The sequence below is a fragment of the Marmota monax genome, unplaced genomic scaffold (assembly GCF_021218885.2).
Source record: "Marmota monax isolate L192 unplaced genomic scaffold, Marmota_monax_Labrador192_F-V1.1 WCK01_AAM20220418_F8-fsc00010, whole genome shotgun sequence".
Lineage (NCBI taxonomy): Eukaryota > Metazoa > Chordata > Mammalia > Rodentia > Sciuridae > Marmota > Marmota monax.
The window spans coordinates 21,272,872-21,295,266 of record NW_026692321.1 but is presented as its reverse complement, the minus strand read 5'-3'; the positions used below and the strand labels follow the sequence as shown (position 1 = coordinate 21,295,266).

The following is a 22,395-nucleotide window of genomic DNA, read 5'->3' as shown; positions in this document are numbered from 1 at the left end:
CACATAGTAGGTATTCCACATTAGGTAGAAGGATCTGTTTAAAATAGTTCTTGGATGCAAACTTCTTAAATCCAAACTGTGGGTCTAAAAATTAAAGCCCAGTCTGAGATCTCGGAAGAGTCTCCAATCAATGGAAAGATGGAAAGCACGTTCTCCCTGCCCTCTACCCACACCCAGGGAGAGATGCAACCCTCCCTGGGGCTCAGGAAACAGCTGTCAAAGTGCACCTCAACTGTGAAGGTTGCCACTAAGTACAAAGGACAATTCGTCTCCTGGCAGGTAGAACTTTTACTCACGATTGCTTTCATTGATGGGCGTCAGAAAATAAATAAATAAAATAAATGAAAAGACCATCAGCTTCTGCCAGTTTTGACTTTCGAGATTTGACAGCAGAAGCCTTGTCGTGGGGCTCTTTTGAGATGGTTGCTTTTGTTTCCTCCTCGGCCCTGGATATTTGATGAGTGGAACACCAGGAATAGGAGAGAATTGTGAAATACCTGTCACCCCTTGGCTTGTTAGAATAGCATTCTGGCAAATCCCATAATGATAAATATATGTTGTATACAAAGAGAGGTCAAAATGGACAGAAACAATCACGTCTCACCTCACAAGTGTTCACTGAGGTTCGAGATTTCCCAGTGGGGAAGGAGATGCTAAAATAGAAGGATTTGGATGATAGCCCCTGGTGTCAAGAAATTCACTCATTTGTTTATTTACGCATTCCATCAACAAATATTCAGGAGCCTTCCTCAGTCCTAGGCACTGCTGGGACTCTGGTGGCCCCTCCTGTTTCTAAGCTCACAGGGAGGTCTGGAATTGGACAATGACAGACAATTATGATGCTGTGGGGAGGGGCAGTGATGGTTGTTGTACATGAGTGTCATGGGGGTGCTGGTGGCCTTTGGACAAGGTGGCCCAGAGAGGAGAACTTGAACTGGTTCCAAAGGGAGAAGAGAGTAGGTCAGGTGACCGTGAGAACAAGGTATCCTGTGCAGACAGCTCGCCTGTGTCAAGGCCGGGCAGCGTGAGAAAGCAGGCCATGAACCGTGGCTGTGTGATCCTTTGAGTTTGTTACTTGGAAACTACCTGTCCCCACTTATCCCCTCATGTGCATGTGCTGGCTTGTGTAGCGACAAAACTCAACCTCTGCCATTCAGACCTCACATCCCCACCACCTCCGCTTGGAGCCAGTGTCCTGGTGCAGAAGCTCAGAAGATCTCCACGGGGTCTGGCCGCTGCACTTTCTCCTTCTCTCTGCTGGTACCTTCCTCCCCAGTGAAGACTCCTTCTGTGTAGGAATCATGTGTGCAACATTATTTTACCATAGCACAGGTGGAGTTCAAAACACAAGCTGCCATATTTGTTGGTTATGGTTGGCCCAGATTCCAGAAGTCTCCTGATGGTCCTTCCCTCCCCACTGTGCATAAAGGGGAGTTGATGTGATTATTCCCCATGGATTACCCTTCACCCCTTTTATCCCAGAGACCCTTTTGTGTTATTCAACACCCAGAGCAATGTTTCTGCCCCTGAGAAGTTCTGTAGGGTTTCTCAAGTAGCACTGGGTACCAGTGCAACCACATGGCCTTGTGAGAGTCACCATTGGTTACTGGTCTCTCCCTCCTGATAATCTCTAGGGACCCAGTGTACTCTCCTATTGGCTTCTAAGTGCTTACACGTAAAGGATAGGGAAAGAATGAGGGGGCTTGCTGTGGAGAGCCGGGACCTAGAGTCTAAGGAAGCACTCAGTTCATCAATCTTCTCAACTTGCATAGAGACCGGGAGGAGAAGGAGGAAGAATAATAACAATAACAACAATAATAATCATATAATTACATGGTGCTCACTCTCTGGTGCCAGGCATTGTTCTAAGTGGTTGCCATGTCTACTCCCATTCAGCAAGGAAGGTGCTCTCATTATTTTTCTCAAAGCGAGGAAGCTGAGGCTCAGTGAGGTTAATTAACCTGCCTAGAGTAACACAGCTAGTAAGGAAAAGACTGAACTTGAACCCAGGCAGTCTGGTGCCACAATTCATGCTCTTAGTCACTACCCAATGGGCCTCCCTATCATCAAGTGATAATTAAGGATAAATTATTATTAACCATTATTTATTATTAATTAATATCCAGCTGCATATTTTTCTGTGGTGCAAACATAATCTCTCCAATTCAAATTAAAGGGTAAAATTCCAAGGCCTGTTCATAGAAGAAACCCATTCTAGAGAGCAGGCAGTCCTAGGAACCAGGTCAAGCAGGCCTTATGCCCAGTACTACTGAGGTCCAAAGAGTCCACCTAGGGAGCCAGGTCTCAGCTGTCCTGTTTCCTGAAGCTCCATCCAAGACCCATGCCCATGACCTTCAGAGGCCAAGTCTGAGGGCTGGGGTTATAGCTCAGTTGATAGAGTGCTTTCCTTGCATGCATAAAGCCCTGGGTTCAATCCCCAGCATCACAAAAAATAAAATAAAATGATATAAAAACAGAAGCCAAATCTGTTTGTGGTGAGGAGACAGAACCAGGTGATAGAATTACAGCTCTTTAAGTTGCATAGAAATATCCAGACAGCCGGTACTGATGGCTCAGGTGTGTAGACACACCACGGCCTGCACAGTAGCCCAGCTCCACTTGCCATTCACTCCTGGCCTCAAGGTAAACATCTGTGTTCCTGATTCCCTAGTCTGCTTCTAAGTTTCCCTTTGCCCCCTCTGTTTTGTTTATAGTACCATATGCACATGCCTAGCTAAACTCCTTGCTTTCATAGAAATGCATTTTTTCATGGTTCAGAGCCTTAGTTAAGAGCTATAGCAACTGTGGGATTTCAACTTTAAAAGACTACACACAGATTTGGTGCAATGTCTATTCCTGAGAAAATCTAACATCACTAAGCGCAGTGAATGAGTGCTCCCACTGCTTTCAAATTACTGACAATTTCCCCTCTGCCAATGGGTAAATCTTGGGATGTAAGGAAGGGGAAGGAATTTGGGGGTGACCTCAGTGTGGTACCTGAGATCAGGCTGGGCCTGGGGCATAAAAGCTGCTGCCATTCATTTCCAGGGGCCTGGGATAATTCCTGAGACCATCAGCCCCAGGGCACAGGTTTCTGAGGATCCAGGCCAACCACACCCCTCACTGCAGCCAAAATGCCTGGTACATAAGGGGAACCCAGGGAAAAAGAGTAGGGCTGTGTTGCCTTCTCCTGGGCTCCTATTCTTGACTCAAAGTTTCAGTTTCAAGAGAAGGAGTGAGAGAAAGAAGCCACAGCCACGTTGTTATTCTGTGCCACATGCTAATTCTGTGAAACGTCCCCTTGAAGCCCTTGAGAATAACCTCAGTGACTTTTCCTGGACTTTAGAAAGTCCCTAGATGGATCAAAATAAAACCTCAGTGAGACAGCTGGCAGGTGAGTGTTGCAGGCTATTCATCTTCTGCCTCAAACCATTTGGCAGACCCCTCCCTGTCCAGCCAGGGTCAAATCGGAGCTCCTTGCAAGCCTGGCACATGAAGCTCTGATCTGGCCACCCCTCGCTGGAGCATGGCTCAGCTCATCTCTGTGAACTCAGCGTGTGTGTATTAAACCCTCACAGATTCCCCACGTGAAGCAAACTATCTCAAGCCCTCCTTCTTCCCCCACCTTCCTGATACCAAGGACAGCCCTTCTGCTTCAAGAAGACATGTGCCTCTCCTGCAGCCATTCCCAAGACCTCAGACCCATTCCACTTGGTTACAGGATCCTGTGCATGAACATGTTGTGCCTGTCCCATATCCAGTGCTCACAGCACTGGACCACACTTCTTCCTTACAAGGCTCTTGTATCAATTAGGCTCCCCCAAGAACAGGATGGGCGTTATTTATCATCGTATCTCCAGTGCCTCACGCAGCACTTGGTTCACAGTATGTGTTCAGAAAATGCCTTTTAAATGAACATATTCCTAAATTATTTGGACCAGAAACTCTGAAAACTAGAGACCTGGTTTTAAGAAAAATACATCAAGAAAGTTCTTAGCCAAAATTTCATCTCTAGGCTCCATAACATCTCCCTTCCTTTTATATCAGATTTAATGACGGTCCTCAGCCTGGATCATCTTCATCTGTAGCCCTAACCATCCCACACAGACAAGCAAACGCTGGTCTATGTGAGCCTTGGCAATGAGATTGTTCTGATACTCTCGATTGCTCTTTCTGTACTTCTTTTATTTCCTCCAATTTTCTGGGTTATTTCCTATATATTTCCTATTCTTCCACTCAAGAATTCTACTTGGTATTTTTCCCCCAATTCCTCTTTTTCCTTAAAGGCTTGCTAGTCTTTACACCACCACTTAACCACACTGACTGCTGTTGAGTGTTTTATATTTTCAGACAAGCTAGGGTGAATTCCAATTGCATTCTCTCTAACGGCTCCTTAAATATTTCCTCTGTTATTTTTCTCTCCCAGGACTAAAATTCCTCCCTGGCTGCATGAAATTCTAATCAGTATTCTATTGGATGTTTGCCTGCAGACCTTGGACTGACCCCCACTGTCTGGAATTTTCTAGCCTTCTCCCCAGTACCATGGTCACCTTCCCTGGGAGTCCCTTAGTGTCCAATGGGTCATCCTCTCAATAGTCCTAGACTACGTACGTTTCTACAAATCCTTGCTCGTCTACCAACTCCCTTGATGAACCCTCTGTCACCTTTTCTATCATGAGGATGGTCTCTAGGGTTTGGACAGCTGGTGGTCGCAGGTTCATTGTATATGAAACATGAGCCAGGGAATTTAGAGAATGGCAAAGCCAGAGTTCAGTTGGAAATAAAAAAAAAAAAAAAAAAACCTGTACCATATGTCTGTAGCCTTTGGGTCCTTGACTTTCTTTTGTGGCTGCTTCTCCAATTTCACATTCCCACAAGACTGTTCATGGTTAAAAGGCACAGTCCACCTAGCAGGACTTGGAATATGTTTTGATCATAGAATCATGAAGCATTCAACAATCTTAAAAGTAATTGAATTCAGCCTCTTCACCCCAACTCCAAACCAATATAAGAATCTCTTCTGAAACTCCATTAGCTTGGATTTTCCAGGTTCCACCCAATCAGGATGCTCACCATCTTGCAAGCACAGATCACCCCATTGTAGCTCTGCTTTAGCTCTGCTTTAGCTCTTTGGGAGAACTTGATAGTAGACTCTTGGCTTTGTAACTTTAGAACATTATTGAATGCCTCTAAAAAGTTACTCAATATTTCTAAGCCTCTGATGTTTCTTCATCCATAAAAATATGGATTATAGGATCTTTATGAGGATGTCACGTTTAACAATGACAACCAATGTGTATTGAATGCTTACTGTGTTTTTTAGTATTATAGCCTGTGATTGTATTTGATACTGCAGTGTCCTATGAAGTAGTCCTATGATAGTATATGTAAAGCACCTAGAATGATTTCAGTGCTCGATATATTGGTTGACCTTTTATTTGTCCTTCAGAGTCACAGAACAAGCTCACTTCTCCTAGCAAGGTTATTAGTCATTCCTTTCAGGATAGTTTCCATCTCTCTTAACTTTTTTTGCAGGCTAAATGATTTGTTTCTTCTACAGCATGTTTTCCATGGGCCTGTTCTTCAGATGTGATTTTACCAACACAGGGACCACTGGTCTTGAGTTCTTTGGGACCTCCCCCACTCCTGAAATTTAAGCATGGCTTACTGGCTCATTGGCTGCATCCTGGCCACCCTAAAGTTGGCACGGCCAGGATCCACGGAGCCTGCTAGAGCATTTCATAAAAACCATTTCTTAGCTTATTTGTGTCTTTTCTTCCCAAGGGAGAATCCTCAAGTTTCTCATGCAGGCAAAGAAGGCCTTTCTTGTTTGTTCTTGACATTCCCAAAAATGTCTGATTCAAAATGAAATTTAATTCTTGCCCCAGCTTTCACGTCATCTTGCTTTGTTTGTCATCCCTGTAGCCTGCCAGCTTTGCCCCTTTGTTCCCCTAATTGCCAGAGACATTTTTATACTGAGTAAATTGCATCAGGCTCACTGCAAAATGAATCAATTTGGGAAGAGTATGAGCTGCACTGTTGTCTTAAGTGTGCATTAACATTTAGATGCGTTATTTAAAACAGGTCTGGGGTTAATGCCAGAGAGATAGCTTCATGACTATTCTGACTCACTCCCCAATGCCCGACTCCACAGAAAGGAATGGGGGAACCCTGCAACCCATCTCCAGCCCTTTTTATTCTCCATCTCTCTAGGGAGGGCTTGAAATAGGTGGGCTCTTTTAAGAGCTCGGATTTGGGGATCTGATTGACAAACTGAGTTTGACCCAGTGATCTCAGAGAGAAACAAAGGCCGGCGAAGAAAGAAAGAGAAGCTCTTTCATTATACATCATGTACACCCACACGAAATCCACGTTTAAATACACATCACACAACCAGAAGTCTTTGGAGGTAAAACCCAGCAACAACAAAGAAGTAAGAGAGCCAGCCAACCCTCTAGTTTTAAAATTAAATAATGTCCTGGAACTGGTGGAAAAGCAAAGCTACAGTCCCGACAATCGGGTGGTGATTTGATGAGCTAATTCTTTTATCATCAGGAGAGTCAGATAATATCTCCATCAGTAGCAGAAGGTTTAAAAATTGGAGAGAGAGGCAACACCAGGACAATTGCCTGATTTATGCTTTTTCAATCACCTGGGCTCATGGCCTAAACTGGTAATGGACTCCATCCATCAGAAAATTATTCTATCTGGCATCCTGGTTTCTGAAGAAATCTGGACGTCCTCATAGAGAATTGGTTAAATGATTTAATGTGTGTGAAAGCTCTTAGCACAGTGCCTCCGTAAAAGCCGGTTGAATCTATTCAGTCTATTTTAATTATATGTTCAAGATATCATGATCCATTAGATACACAAGAGAAATAAAATATTAGTTGTATAATGAAGATCCTGAAACCCTGAGATGTATAACTATCAGCAATGTAAACGTGGCACCTTCTCGGGGACATTAGGCTGAAAACCTCTCCCCCGCACCCCTTCTCTCTGGATCCCTAAGGCTGTCAGAGAGTAGTAGCCCCAGGCTCCTGAAAACTCACCACCCGAGTACACTTCTATTCATTTCTCCCATGACTGCCTCAGCTTCATGGCAAACGCTATACTTTCATTTTGGTGACCTCAAAGTCCAAAACAGTGCCTGATGCAGAAGAGGTATTCAATAAGTGTTTGCTGACTGAGCAATACAACAAAACCTAAAAAAAAAAAAAAATGGTGTAATGCTGATTTGGGAGTTGAGGCTGGTGACAGGAGAGGTTTCTAAATGCTTTTGTGCCAGGCAAGCCGACAGCAGTAAGCTCCCTGACCAGAGGCAGAAAACCAGGCACATTCCCTGCCAACTGGTCTCATAGCTTTCAAATGATGATGGCTACCATTTTGAGCACTTGGCATCTGCCTGACATTGTTCTGAATGCCTTTACCTCTTAATTTTTACCATTTAATACTCAGACTGACATTGCGAGGTAAGGTATTATTACTATCCCCATTTGAGAGAGATGAAGAGATTGAATTTGATTCAGTCACACAACTAATAACAAATAGAGTTGGAGTTTGAGCCCACAGGGTCTTTCTCCAGAGGCCATGACCCCTGTACTATATGATATGATGTCTCCAAGAGATGTGAAGAGATGCATCCCCTTCCCCAGCAAGGGATTTCACAGTAGCCCTATCAAGTGACATATCAGGTGGACAGGGGCAAACACCAGTGAGACGAGTATCTCCTCTGCATGTCCCATATGAAATAGCACCTCTATATTCTACCCAGTGGGCCCCATTAATTTAGCTACCTCTGGACCCAGGAGGGAGAGTTCTCTATTACCCATTTGAGAAAACTGAGAGCAGAACTACCACAGGGTTTGACTGCAAGCAAGAGGGATGTTTCGTGTCCCTCTCCTCCTGCATCCTAAAGATGTGCATGGGGACTGGGAGCACATTTGTCTGATCTGCACACTCACCAAGTCCCCAGCTGTGCACTTAGTAGAGGACTTTCATTCTATTCCCAGGTGAAATTGCATAAGGAGCCACTAAGAGAAGGGATGCATACCTAGTGCATTACTGGTAAACTGAGGCAATAGGGAATTGTCTACACCAGTTCAAGCTGCGCCCAGCCCAGGGCTCCAGCTCTCTTGCTGCCTGAGCTCTCTCTCAAATCCCTGGACCCTGATCTCTCCCCAGCCTCACTCAATCAGGCTTGAACTGGCCTTTCACAAAGGCTTGACCAGGACTTCTAAAAGCTCCAGAGGAAAATTGAAAAAAGAAATCTTTTTATGAATTCATTTATGAAAATATTTTCCTCTAACTGAACTTTCCCCTCTGGCCTCTTCCTTTGGACGCCTGCACTAAATGCTTTAAACAGGCAGCTGCTAGGATCAGAGATTCAAAGTCACATCTGAATCTTTTGTGCTGCAACCCTTTTACTAGGCACTTCTAAAGCTGGTCACAGGTCGGTTTTGATAAAAGCCAAGCTAAGTCCCACCAGTCTTGCTATAATTAATAGTGTGCTTACATGATTAGAGAAAGAAAATTATTTATTGATGGTGAATTCACAGAGAAAATCAACAGATGTGTTTCCCACAACCTCATAATTCCATTGTGACTCTCCTGTCTTGGCTGCATCTTGCCCCATGGACCTTTCCCTCCCCTACTTCCCATCTCATCCAGGCTAAGGAGTGCCCTGCACTTTGGCTTCATTTGCTGATTCATTTACTAAATTCTCATTTCTGTAGATACTCCTATGTGAAGAGAAATGTGCTAAAGGATGTAAATAGAGCTGGGGACAAGCAGAAATCATCATTATCTTCATGAAGTTGACATTCTAGCAAGGGAAAGGAATGTTGTAATTACATGTGTAATCATGCAATTGCAGGATTACTATAGTGATCTATGGTGGAAGAGTGGGCTTCTGTGTGTTCTTCTAAGAGGTGACTTGACCCATAGAGGAGGATCAGGGTAGCCTTCCCCAAGGAAATGGCATTTGAACCAACTCTGAAGAACCAGTGAGATGAACAAGTGGCAAGACTCTTTCTAGAAGTGGGAGTAGCATATGAAGGCCCAGAAGGGAAAGAGGTGGGATAGTTTTAAGAAAACCAAGGAAATCAGGCATTGGGGACTGAAAGAAAAGAGAGGTATATTTGAGAAGGCTGGGGACAAAGATGGCAGAGGACTGATCCCAAACATTTAGGACCATAATCTTTATCTTGAGAGCCAACCAAAGCCCATGTAATTTTAAAAATAGGACTTTGAGTGAGCTTGAAGTAGGACAGGAGGGTATGGAGACCTCTGAACTTTGCAGAAGCTAGGGGATCGTCCTGACGGGGTATAGAGAGGAGGACAATGGACAGGATTAGTGGTGGATTGGATACAGGTGGGAGAAAGTGCAAGGCTTTGTTTTTCTGTCTTGTTTTTATTTTCTTTTTTGCTTGACCAGTTGGTTGGATGAAGCCATTCATTAAATCAAGAAAAAAAATAATAAAGGAGGCACAGGTATGGAGGGGTTGGAGTTTGTAGGAGAGTTCTGGGCTGGAGGAAGAAACAGGAGTTGTTGCTGGCATGTCCCATGTCACTGGAGCCATAGGAATATATTAAGATGCCTAAGGAATTGACTAGTAATGAGTCATACACCTAAACATAAAACCTAAAGCTAAGAAATTTCTAAAAGAAAGTCTTTGAAAATCTGGCTAACCTAAGGTTTCCTAGCACAATAAAAAGCATAAACTATAAAGCAAAATATTGATTAATAAGAATATAAAAAAAATTTTAAATTTGCTCTTCAAAGGATTCCATTTTAAAATCAAAAAGCCAAGTCACAAAAGGGAAGAAAATATTTGCTAGATCTGACAAATGACTTGTGCCCATCCAATTAAGAAATAGGCAAGAGATTTTCATAGGCACTGCATAGAAGAAGATCCACAAATGGCCACTAAGCAGAAGAACACAGGAGAAGATACCCAACATTACTAGTCAGTGGAAAATTAAAATTGCTAAAATTAGAAAGATGGATCCTACCATGCGTTGGCAGATATGAAAAACTACAACTCTCATAAACTGCTGGTTAGAATGTAAAATGGTATGGCTGCTTTGGAAAACTGTTTGGATGTTTCTTTAAAAAATTAGTCATGTACTTAACCATCCCACTTTTATGTATTTATCCAAGAAAATAAAAACATATATCCATACAAAAAATATGTGTATTAAAATTTGTAGCAGCTTTATACACAGTAGTCCTAAACTGGAAACGACCTAATAATTCATCAACAGAGATGAATTAAAGAAATTGTGGATTCTCTATGCCATGGTGCATTGTCCAGTAGTAAAAACCAAGTGAACTATTGATACGGCACCATGGATGAACCTCACAATCATCATGGGAGAGTAAGAAGTCACATAGTAGGGCTTCCACTTACGTATAATTCCAGAAAATGCAAAGTAGTTCACTAATCTGTAGTACCAGAAAGCCAAGCAGTGGTCATTTGGGGAGTAAGGCAAGATGGACAGCAAAGGCAGGGGAGAATTATGTGGTGGGGAGAGAGGGTTGGACATAATGGAAGTGTTCTATAGTCTCAATATGGTTGTGGTTTCCTGGTATAACAGCTATTATAAATCACCAAATTGTAGACTTTAAATGAAAGCCATTTATTGCACATAAATTATACCACAATAAAGTTGATTTTTAAAACATACCTAGAATACAGTCTGAAGACCCAAGAGCCAAGAGTAAAATCTATGAGAAGGAGATGAGGAAGTAGGGTGTGCACCAACAGATCAGTGTGCCGAGAAGCTGTCAGTGTGCAGGATTAGTGAGAGGGAAGCTGCAGCCAGAGTAGCAGTGAGGTCAAACCTACCTGTGTGCCCCACCTGTCAGCCTTCCCAGGACTCTTTGGCCCACTCTGTCCTCTTCTTTTCTCAACTCTTTAAAACTAGCTAGACTACAAAGCAACATTCCCATGTCCTACCTGGTTAGTAGATGCCGGGAGGTTGTTTCCTGTACTCTTTGTGGTTAATCTATCAATGGCCAGGGCTATCTTTGTTCTCAAATTGTAGAGGCATTTCTGGTTTTCTTAAGGAGATTTCTTTTTTTACTACTAGTTATTGAATTTTTACTATATGCTAAACATGTTACATATATTGTATATATTAGATAATTGTAAAATCCTGTAAAGTAAATATTATTAACTTCCATTTACAGGGAATAAAACTAAGGGTCAGAGAAATAATTCTCCAAAGCAGTAGAACTGAGATTTGAACTCAGGTCCTTCTGAGTTCTAAAATCTATTCATAAACATCATAGAAACTGGCTCCTTTAGGCCAGGGCCATGAGTTATGCTTATTTTTTCACATTACTGAAACCAGTTTGGTGCTAAGCACATTGTAGATGATAAACAAATATTGATTTATCTATTGACTGATTCCCTGTTGACACGGAGGATTGAACCTGGTCCTTTACCACTAAGTTACATCCCCAGGACTTTCTATTTTGAGATAAGGCCTAGCTAAGTGGCTGAGGCTGATCTCGAACTTGCAATCCTCCTGCCTCAGCTCCCCAGCCACTGGGATTATAGATGTGTACCACTGTGCCCAACTCAACTAATATTTTTATGCTTTAAAATAGCAACCACCTGCCACCAGGGACTCTTAAGGGACGTTAAGATGCTAATTACTAAGGACATTTCATTCTTGCCAGAGCAGAAAAAGGAATTAATTAATTAAGGGAGCCCCAGACTGGATGGGAGGAGTGAGAGGTGAGTCAGCTTCTTTTCTCTGCTCCCCCATCTGCCTTTCCACATCAGGGACTTCTTCCCCTTGCCTGCAAGAGCAACCATAGGAATGTTGGGATGTTCTGGCTATTTCCATAGGTCACCTTGGTCCAGACCCAGTGAAAAACCTTCCGTTACATCCATGACCATGTAGGGAATCCTGGTACAGGTAGAGGAGACTGAAACCACTACCTGGCCTTTCCTCTTCTGATTGCAAAATGGCTAGTCCCAAACCCAAACCACAAACAGATCACAACCACTGACTACAAATACTACCCCTCTGTTGCCTTGAAAATGAAGCTCCCTCTCTAGGACTGTCTTTCTTTTAAAATGTCTCTCCCCAACCCTACCTTTGTTTTTTGTGGCTCTTTGTGGCTCCAAAAGTCAACATTGTATTTGTTAGCCTAAAAGGTTTTGTTGTTGTTGTTGTTGTTGTTGTTTTAAAAGACATTCTATGGGAAATAAATTGGAATATAAAAAGAGAGACATGTTAAGAAATCTAGATTCCAATTTATGAGTCCTTGATTTTTTTTTTCATAATTTAGGGTGGAAGAATTCATTCAATGAATTCATGGGAATAAGGATTCATTCATGAATAAAGGTTGAAGGATTCTTGAGAACCTAGAGTAAGATACTTGCCTAGAAGGTAGAAAAGCTCGTTTATTCCAGATTTCAGGCTTTATATTCATTAAAAAGCATGAGAGAAGGAGGAACTGGAAGGGATTGTGCAAGTGAGTGCTGAAAGCTTCTACTGATCTAATTTACTCTTAAAACAGCCTTCTTACGGTTGGAGGAACCCTTGTTCTTTTATGCTTTTCTACCCTTATGCTTTTCTATCTCCATTACATTTTTTTTAAATGTGCTCCTTTTAATGTATCAGGGGAAACCAGGGATAGATTGAAGGTGCTTCCATGAGAGATGAAGCTAAAGTCAGTGATGCTGAGAAAGGTCAAAACTAGAAATGCTATTTAAATACTGAATGCCAGGAATTTACTACTAGTTGCTTACAAACATTCACAACAATCGATGCCCTTTTCTCCCTGCTGTTTTCATTACAGGGAAATCTCCCACACATGACCATGGGCACTGTGGTCAGTGTGTGTGTGTGTGTGTGTGTGTGTGTATGTGTGTGTGTGTGTGTGTGTCCCAGAAACAAATGCATTTTGATAGCAAGCCTTTGGTCTCCCTCTTCCTTGGCTGTCCACAGATGGGGTACCTGCACACACTACTCACATCTCATTTCAAATCTTTCTCCTTTTCCACTAAAGTAAAAATACTTCTTAAATCAGAATCACCAAGGGAGGAGCCTGGACATCTCTCTAATAATGCACCCTTGGTGATGCCTATGGTTGGACAATCTTGGGACCCACTGAACTTATGGCCAAAACAGAGCTTCTCAATGTTTGTTGTGCTTATGAACCACCTGGGAATCCAGTCAAAATGCAGATTCCACTTCCAGTAGGTCAGAGATGGAGCTGGAAGTCTGGGTTTCTAAAAAGCTCTTAGCTGATGCAGATGCTGATACTGCTCTGACCTGACCACATGGGGTAGGGAGGGTCCAAAAGGAAATGCATCTGAGAGCCCACACACAGATGTTAATTGAGGCCAAAGGCCAGAACAATTCAAGAGGGAACATGTGTACTTTCTGCACTCCTTGCACTCTGCCTAAGTGATGGCAGAAATCCCTCTCAAGAAAGCCAGCTTGACTCTGCAAGGTGGTCATTTTTCAGTGCACTCTCCAAGTTCTAGATCCGAACTTTTGCAGGGTCAGGACTCAAGCTCACCACACTCCCAAAAGACACATGCAGTCATTAACTGATTTTCAAATGTCCAGTAGAATATGTAACAACTGATGTTAATCCTTCCCTTGGACAATCAGCTCCCCAGGACAGCTAAAATACTGTGTTGTACCAGCAGGTAGTTAAGCAGGTCCGCAGAAGCCTGCGTCAACCGACTTCGATAGCCACTCTCTTTACTGTGGGGCTCAATCAGCTTCTCCTGCCTTTCCTGCTACTTTGAGAAGTTCCTCCTTTTCTAGAGTTTTGGATTCCATATAATCCTGCATCCTTACAACACTAAACCCCCTAGGCCCTCACCGTCCTGGGGACTGAGGCCACAAAAGTGTTCATGAAACTCCAGCCCTACTGCCTTGATTTGGGTATGGAAGGCAGTCTGCTTCTTTAAAAAATTATTTTAATATTTTCATAGAGGTAAAATACACATAATGTAAAATTTACTATGGGAACCCTTCTTAAATGTACAGTTAGGAGTGTCAAGTACATTCATATTGCTGGGCAATCATCAGCAACAGCAATCTCTAGAACTTTTTCAACATCCCAAACTGAAACTTCATACCCATTAAATAATAAATCCTCATTTCGTCCTTCCTTAGCCCCTGGCAAACATTATACTTTCTGTCTATATGAATTTGACTCTTCTAGGTTTCTCATATAAGTGGAATTGTTTGGTGTTTGTCCTCTGGCAATTGGCTTATTTCATTTAGCATAATGTCTCCAATGTTCAATCATGTTGAAGCATGTGTCAGAATTTCCTTCCTTTTTTAGACTGAATAATATCCCATTGTATGTAAGTACCATGTTTGGTTGGTCCATTCATCTGTTGACAGTCACGTGGTTACTTCTACCTTTTCACTACTATGAATAATACTACTATGGACATGGGGATACCAATATCTCTTCAAGACCCCGATTTCAATTTTCTTGGGTATGTGAACAGCAATGGAATTGCTAGATCATATGGCATTTTTTCCACCTTTTTGAGGAGCCACCATATTGCTTCTGTAGTACCTGCACCATTTTACATTCCCAACAGTACATATCGATTCCAGTTCCTCCATTCTTCACCAACACTTCTGCCTCTTCCTCACCTGTAAGAAGGGCCATTACTCCAATGTCCCACGTTAAACACTCTCCCAGTCTTCTCTGCCCTCTTCAAATTTTACCCAACTTCTAAATCCAAGTCCCACACTTTCAAAAATATCAGATGTATAAGCCCCCCAATAAATAATCATATATGTACCTGATACCATCCGTATTTTCCCATGATGATGAATGTCTCATTCTATAATCACCTTCTATTACTCTATTAGTAGTCATAGTCTATGTTCTTTGGTTTTTCCTAGTAATAAAAACAATTGGTATTTGTTGGAACTTGTTTATTGAAATAATATCAAGAAAAGAAAGAAGCATGCAGAATCAGAAAAAGGATTAAATTCTCAAAGCTTATTCCATATCCAAAAACTGTTCATGAAGAAAAGAAACTGAGTCCTATTTTCCCCCAAAATCATCTTTGGCCAAGCCTTGCTAAGAGCCTCTGTACCCACCTGGTTGGACGTCCTTCCCCAGGATACAGTCACCTTGGAAAGCACTGACCCTAAAGATCATCAGGTTAGGAGAGATGGCTGTCCATGGAAGATTGAGTCTGGGAGGGTAAGCCACAAATCTGCAGCAAACCAGAATTCATTGGTTCAGGGGATTGCTGTGGAGTGTGTGTAGATTTTATTACAATGTCTGCAGCCACTTATATTACACAAGGGCTGAGTTTTCTTCCATATCCATTCACCCCTTAGTGAATGCAGGTAAATAGCCCCAGTGGAGCTGTTGCTGGCCACTGAAGCAAACCAAAGGTATTTTTCCCCAATTAATCTCTCCCATTTGAGTTTGAACTCTTCTCAACCTCCCATTGTCCTTTCTTTAGGGATGCTATAGCACACCTCTTGGCTACCTTATATTATAGAAAGAGCTGAATAGTCCATGTTGACCTCTTGAAATGAGAGTTTCTTGCTACTCCATGAATGCTCTGGATTTATGAGGTGGCTGTTGCGGTCTCCAGGCTGCTCTATACCCATTTGATGACATGAAACAATTCTATGAACCTACAGCCACACAAGCAGAGCCTAAGAAAGCCTGGGACCCGGTTCTAGTGTCCTTTCAACTTTTTCCACCCAGAATGGGATTCCAGTTATCTCAGGAGTACATGAGCCAATGTAGAGTTGTTCCCAAGTTCAGTGGAACCTGACAGGAACTAGAAGCTCTGGCAGAAAAGAGACACTTAGGACATCTAATACAACTTCCATCTGGAATTTGAAGCCCCTGCCAAGCACTAATCAGTCTGAAACTTTCCTTACCAGGAACTTTCTACCCCCAAAGACAGTTCCATCATAATTAGCACACTCATTCTGGAGCCACTGATACCTACCCCAGGAGTCTGTGGAAGAGCAGGTCCCTGTACCCTGTTCCCCTGTCTATATAGTCTTAGAGAAGGTATATGTGATGCCTAAGGACCCAAGGGCAGGAGAACTGCTCTCAGGGTGTCTTCTCCTGTAGGGAATTCCTCAGCTTTCCTTCCTGGGAATCCCAGAGAAGTCCAGCTGCTGCTCCCAGTTAGGTCCTATGAGTGACCCAAAGCCTTTTGAATTACTCTCAGCCCAGATGGCTTTCCTTATCCAGGTCCGATTACTAACACGCCTCCCTGTCAGGAACCACATTTCCTTCATTATCCTAACAGGGCAGGATACCTGGGTGTCAGCCCTATTTCAGGCCCTCATCACCTCTGTTGACCTTGGCTCTGCTTTCCACCCAAGATGCCCATCTAAAAGGCTAACATGGGCATATTATTAATCTGTTGAGCATCATTTAGTACCTCCTTATTTCCCGGGGGTCAAGCCCAACCTTGCTGATGAAACTCAAGATGTCTCTAGTTCCTCCCTTTTTGCTCTGCCCCAGCCACCTCCCATTCAGGCCACCATAATCTCTCACCTGATATAAAAGCAGCCTCCTAACTGGCTCTAATTGAGCTTCCCCTATTTCCACCTTGGTCCTTTCTAGATTATTCTCTATATAGCAATCAGAGTAAACCAGTATTATGCCAGTGTGCCTCTTTACTGTAAACCCTTTGATTGGCTTCCCATTGGTCTCAGAATAAAGTCTTGGCCTAAGACCCTAAATGACCCAACTTTGCTTACTTCTTCCCAGACTTCTTCTCAGACTTACTGCCCATTTGTCTCTTCAAGTCACAGTCCCTTTGCACTTGCTGTTCCCAACATGGAACACCTTTCCTTGTTCTATAATTGTCATCTACTGCTCATCACCTGGGTCTCAGCTGAAACCCCACCACCTCAGGAATGCTCCCAGTGTCTGTTTGCCTGTCTCTGCATTTTGTTTAGTTGCTTTTACCGCTACTAGAAATATATAATTACTAGCTCCATGTTTATTGCCTGAGCTGCTTCACTACAAAGAAAACTCCATTGGGGCAAGAATCTGATCTACCTCATTATACCCACAAGATCACCAGCATCAAACTCAGTTCACGGCACGTGGTAGGTTCTCCATGAACATTGTCCACTGAGTGCTAAATGAATCCTGCCCATGCTATGTCTCCACTCTTCCTCTTCTACCACTCCTCAGCCCCTACACCCACATTCTAGCCATGTTACCTGAAATTCCCTGAAGACTCTGGCTATTTTATGTCTCTGTGCTTTTGCACACATTTCTGGGATGGGATTCCTAAATTGTCATGTCTCCCTAGAAAATTCACCTCTACCTCCTCTGCAAAACCTTTCCAACTTCCGCAACCAAAGTTTGTCAGTCTGCTGCAGAATAGTACCTGTGCCTCCATTCTTGCCCTTGAAAAAATTGGTTGAAATTATTATTCTCCTATCTGTACCTCTTCAGGCTCTAGTATCTTCTTACCTTCTCCATCTCCACTAACCTTCCTCACAATCAAGTACAGAACCTGGACACCTTAGTTGCTCAACAAATATTTGTTAAAAAGACAAACGAATTGAGTGGACAAGCAGTCTTTGACTGGAAACTCAATTGATCATGTTACCAACCCTCTGGTAAACTGAGTGATTCTTAATACCATTTGTGTCTCAGTTTCCTCATTTTCAAAATGGGAATAATAATTTATTACCTCCCTATTTTGTAAGGTTTAGTATATTTAATAATATACTAAAATAATAAATACAAAAATAGTCTGAAAAAATATAAATTCATTCATTTAAAAATATTTATGGAGACTTTTCTCAGTGCTAAGGCGCTTGAAATACAAACTTGAAGACAGATTTGTAGAGTTCTATTTCAAGATTGCATTATCACTAATTAGTGGCCATCCTAGAGACATGTCTACCTCTTATTGTCTTGGTTCTCAGTCTGCAGCCTCTTTGCATCTTTGCATTAATCCTTTGTTTGAGGATTCACTGCACACCTGTGTATTCTGGTTTCACTGGAGTTCTCTGCATGCTTTTCAACTATAATCATGGCTGAATGATTTCTTCAGCGATCCCAGTTCCACTTCAAGAAAACTGTCAGCAGTACACACAGCACCAGGCCCATCCATCTGTGTAAGAGATAATGTAATTCTAAGACAATATTTAACATTGTAGGATGAGGCATAAACTCAATATGTTTTCAGGCAGAGTGGAAAAAAATATGTGCCCCATCTCATTAATCACAATAAGAATGAGGGATGGGGCAGATACCCAAGCTGGTGCTGTTCCCTCCAAGTTAATCTGTCTTAATACTAGGCCTTTGATAAAAAGAATGCCCATGTCGTCGTTCTGCTTGTTCAACGGCAATTTACATTGGGGGAGCTCAAGATTTATGGAGTAACAAGAATTTCTCAGTAATAAAAGCTTGAGTGATCCATGCTGTATTTGGAGGTAACTTCTGCTACAAACAGTCTCTGGGGAAAAAACTTCAAGAAAAAGATTTCAAGTTATGCATTTATAAAACTGATCTACTTGCAAGTACTTATTGAGTTCATTCATTCGCTCATTCAACAAATCTTTACTCAGCATTAATTCTGCCAGAAGCTCTGTTTGGGATTTGGGGAGTACAAAGGAGCTATGGTTTGTATTTTCAAATGACTCACATTAGGAAAGAAGTAACTCAAGGGCACAACATGAGCAGTAAGCTCCACCCGGACAGGATTCATCTCCATGGGTGCCTATTCCTATTAGAGATCCTGGGAAAGAGAGGATCATTTAAGATGTGTCAAGCGATGAGTATTCATTAACAGGTAAATGGATAAAAAAATGGGGTACATACACACAATGGAACCTTAAAAAGGAAGAAAATTCTAACCTGCGCTGTAACATGATGACCCTGGGAGACATTTCAATACAGGAAATAAGCCGGTCACAAAAAGACAAATACTATAGGATGCCACTTATTAGAAGTGCCTTAAGAATTTGAACTCATAGCACAGAAAGTAGAGGGTGGTTGCCCAGGACCAGGGAAGGATGGAGTGGGAAGAAGTTATTGTTAAAGTGGGATGAAGATTCAGTTTTACAATATGGAAAAATTCTGGAGATGGGTGGTAGGGACAATTGCACATCCTGTGAATATACTCACTGTCACTGAACTGTTCACTTAAAATGGCTAAAATACTTAAATTTATTCTGGGTATATTTTAGCATGATAAAAAGTCATTTGCTTGTTATGGAAAAAAAAAGCTAGCAAGAAATCCAGAGATTTTGGCCTACTTTTTCTTCTATTAGATGAAAAAGTAGGCCCAAATCTCCATCATGTCAGATTAAGCCCCGACTTCCTTAATAAGACTCCTATAGCGCAAGGATTAAAATCAAGAATCAATAAATAAGATGGATTCAAACCAAAAAGCTTCTTCTCAGCAAAAGAAACAATCAGTGAGGTGAAAAGAGAGCCTACAGCTTGGGAGCAAATTTTTACCACTCGCACATCAGATAGAGCACTAATCTCTAGGGTATATAAAGAACTAAAAAAGCTAAACTCTAAAAAAACAACCCAATCAATAAATGGGCCAAGGAACTGAACAAACACTTCTCAGAAGATGATATATACTCAATCAACAAATATATGAAAAAATGTTTAACATCTCTAGCAATTAGAGAAATGCAAATCAAAACTACTCTTAAGATTTCATCTCACTCCAGTCAGAATGGCAGCTATTATGAAGACAAACAACAGTAAGTGTTGGTGAGGATGTGGGGGAAAAGGCACACTCATACATTGCTGGTGGGACTGCAAATTGGTGCAGCCAATATGGAAAGCAGTATGGAGATTCCTTGGAAAACTGGGAATGGAACCACCATTTGACCTAGCTATCCCTCTCCTCGGACTGTAACCAAAGGACTTAAAAATGCATGCTTCAGGGACACAGCCACATCAATGTTTACAGAAACACAACTCACAATATCTAAACTGTGGAACCAACCTAGATGCCCCTCAGTAGATGAACAGATAAAGAATATATGGTATATATACACAATGGAATATTACTCAGCAATAAAAGAGAATAAAATCATGGCATTTGCAGGTAAATGGATGGAGCTGGAGAATATAATGCTAAGTGAAGTTAGCCAATCCCCCCAAAACCAAATGCTGAATGTTTTCTCTGATATAAAGAGGCTAATTCATAATGGGATTGGGAGGGGGATCATGGGAGGTTTAGACAAACTCTAGATAGAGCAAAAGGGTGGGAGGGGAAGGAAAGGGGCATGGGGTAGGAAAGATGGTGGAATGAGATGGACATCATTACCCTAAGTACATGTATGAAGACATGAATTGGTATGAATATACTTTGTATACAACCAGAGATATGAAAAATTGTGCTCTATATATGTAATCTGAATTGTAATGCATTTTGCTATCATATATAATAAATTAGAATACAAATAAATAAATAAATAACTGGGAAAAAAAGAAATCCAGTGAGAGCTTGAGGCAAGAGATGCAATAGAGTTTTCCAAGGAGATGGGGCCATGGGAAGAACCTGTGCCTTCCCAGCGAAGGAGGGAGAAAGAGGGATTAGAAGGGTGCTCAGGATGCACTCAGGGTGTCCTGCACAGAACGGAGGCCGTGGGAAGGGTGACCACCACCAGCAGCAGACCAGGGAGGAACATGGCAGTGAAGGGCTGGAGAGATACAAGGAAGGCCTTTAAGAGGATGACATTAGTGGACCAGAGACCTTTGGATTTGACAGCTAAGAGGTAACATCTTGAGAGCATTGTGGACATGGAAGTAAGGCTGTGAAGGGTGAAATGCCAAGTGAAAGGAGAATAAGACTTTGAGGTTAGACAACAAAGGAGAGAATGATTGTAGAAATTCGAAGGAATCTGTTGGAGGAGAAGGAAGTCTCCTGATGGCCTAGAGGAAGATAGCAAATGGAAGATCTGCCCAGTTACAGGTGAGACAGGGCCAGCAGCAGATCAGAGGGACATGCTGCTCCAGGAGCACAGATAACACTGATGCTCATGAAGTCCAGCTGGAGGCAAGGAAGTTGGGATCTGCTCAGAAGACGTGGAGAAGTTAGAGACTCAGGTTCCTGATGAGGGTGAAGCAACGGCTCCAGGAGAAAGAGCTAGACCAGGTGGAAAGAAGGGAGCAAGTGGCCAGTGAGGAGCACTGGAGTCTGGAACTGTGGCTGAGGGGCTACCACATGGTTGGACAGGGCTCCAGGATGTGCTGACGAGGAGGGGCACCACCCAAGCTTAGGGAATGTGGAGGATGTTAAAATGTGCCCAGTGATGGTGACAGGCTGATGAGGTGGAGACAGATGATGGATGAATAAGAAAAGCAACCTCTGGGGAGGGGAGAGGAGAGGAAGGGGAAGGTTTACTTGACTAAACAAAAAGAGCTTGCTGAAAGCCAGAGGCCCTGGGAGGGGTAGTCAGCCAGGAAGAAGTGGTGGGGGAGGGGCAGTGGGCTTCATGGAAGAGGCTTCACTGTGGGAAAAGGTAAGGCCACTGTGAAGGAATGAGGGACAGAGGGAGTTTGGGACTTTTAGTCTGAATGATAATGGTGAACTGTTGGATGAAGGGGCAGGCCAGACCTGTGAGAGAATTCCAGAGGGTGACCTCAGGGAGGCATATGTGAGGTGACCAAGGCATTAGAACTCGAGTGTTTGGGAAACTGGGTGTCCCTCTACCTGAGCATGGAGGGAGGCCAGAGGAGCACTCAGATGTGGGATTCTCAAATGCCACAAAACCAGAGTCACAAGCATCTACCCTGGGAATGGAGGACTCCCGCTTCTAATTTGCAGACCTGCTAGTCTGGATACCAGGGTTTCCATTCCAACTGCCACCAGCCAGTTTCATGAATTTAACGAGTACACCTTTTCTTTCTTCAGAGGGGGAAATTTTACTCTGGAGTCTTGGACTCCTTCACTGCAAAATGAGAGTGTTTGGAACAGGCCATCTTCCGGCTTCAAAATGCCACGCTTCCATAAATCTGTGTCCGTGGCTTCTTCCTGCTGCTGTTTCTGACTGTGCTCAATTAGAATGATGATCCAACTCCACTTTCTCTCCACTGGTGGGAGGAATAGACACTCATTAGGAAAAAGTGCTGCCCTTTGACTGAATGATAATGCCCTTACATACTTATCTCAATCAGGGCAGCTGTGAGCACCAGCTCCTTCTTGCAAATTAGAAAACGTCCGCCAGCTCTTGGCAGACAAAAGAGCAAAGACAAATGAGCAAAAGGCCATGGCTTGGCAAATGGAGCCCCGCCAGACTGAAGCACCTCCACCTCCTCCACGGGTGCTCCATCACAACACTCAACCTGCACAGTGGCACCCATGACCCTGATTTCAGCTCTTGTGACCAAAGTGTCTCCACTGCTAGATGCACCAG

General features: G+C 42.8%; 1 protein-coding gene across 1 annotated transcript in view; it reads left to right on the top strand.

Moving 5' to 3' along the window:
* Positions 1-22,395, top strand: part of Alk (ALK receptor tyrosine kinase) — a 668,653-nt gene that overhangs the window by 363,614 nt on the left and 282,644 nt on the right. The gene's annotated exons all lie outside the window — the stretch shown is intronic.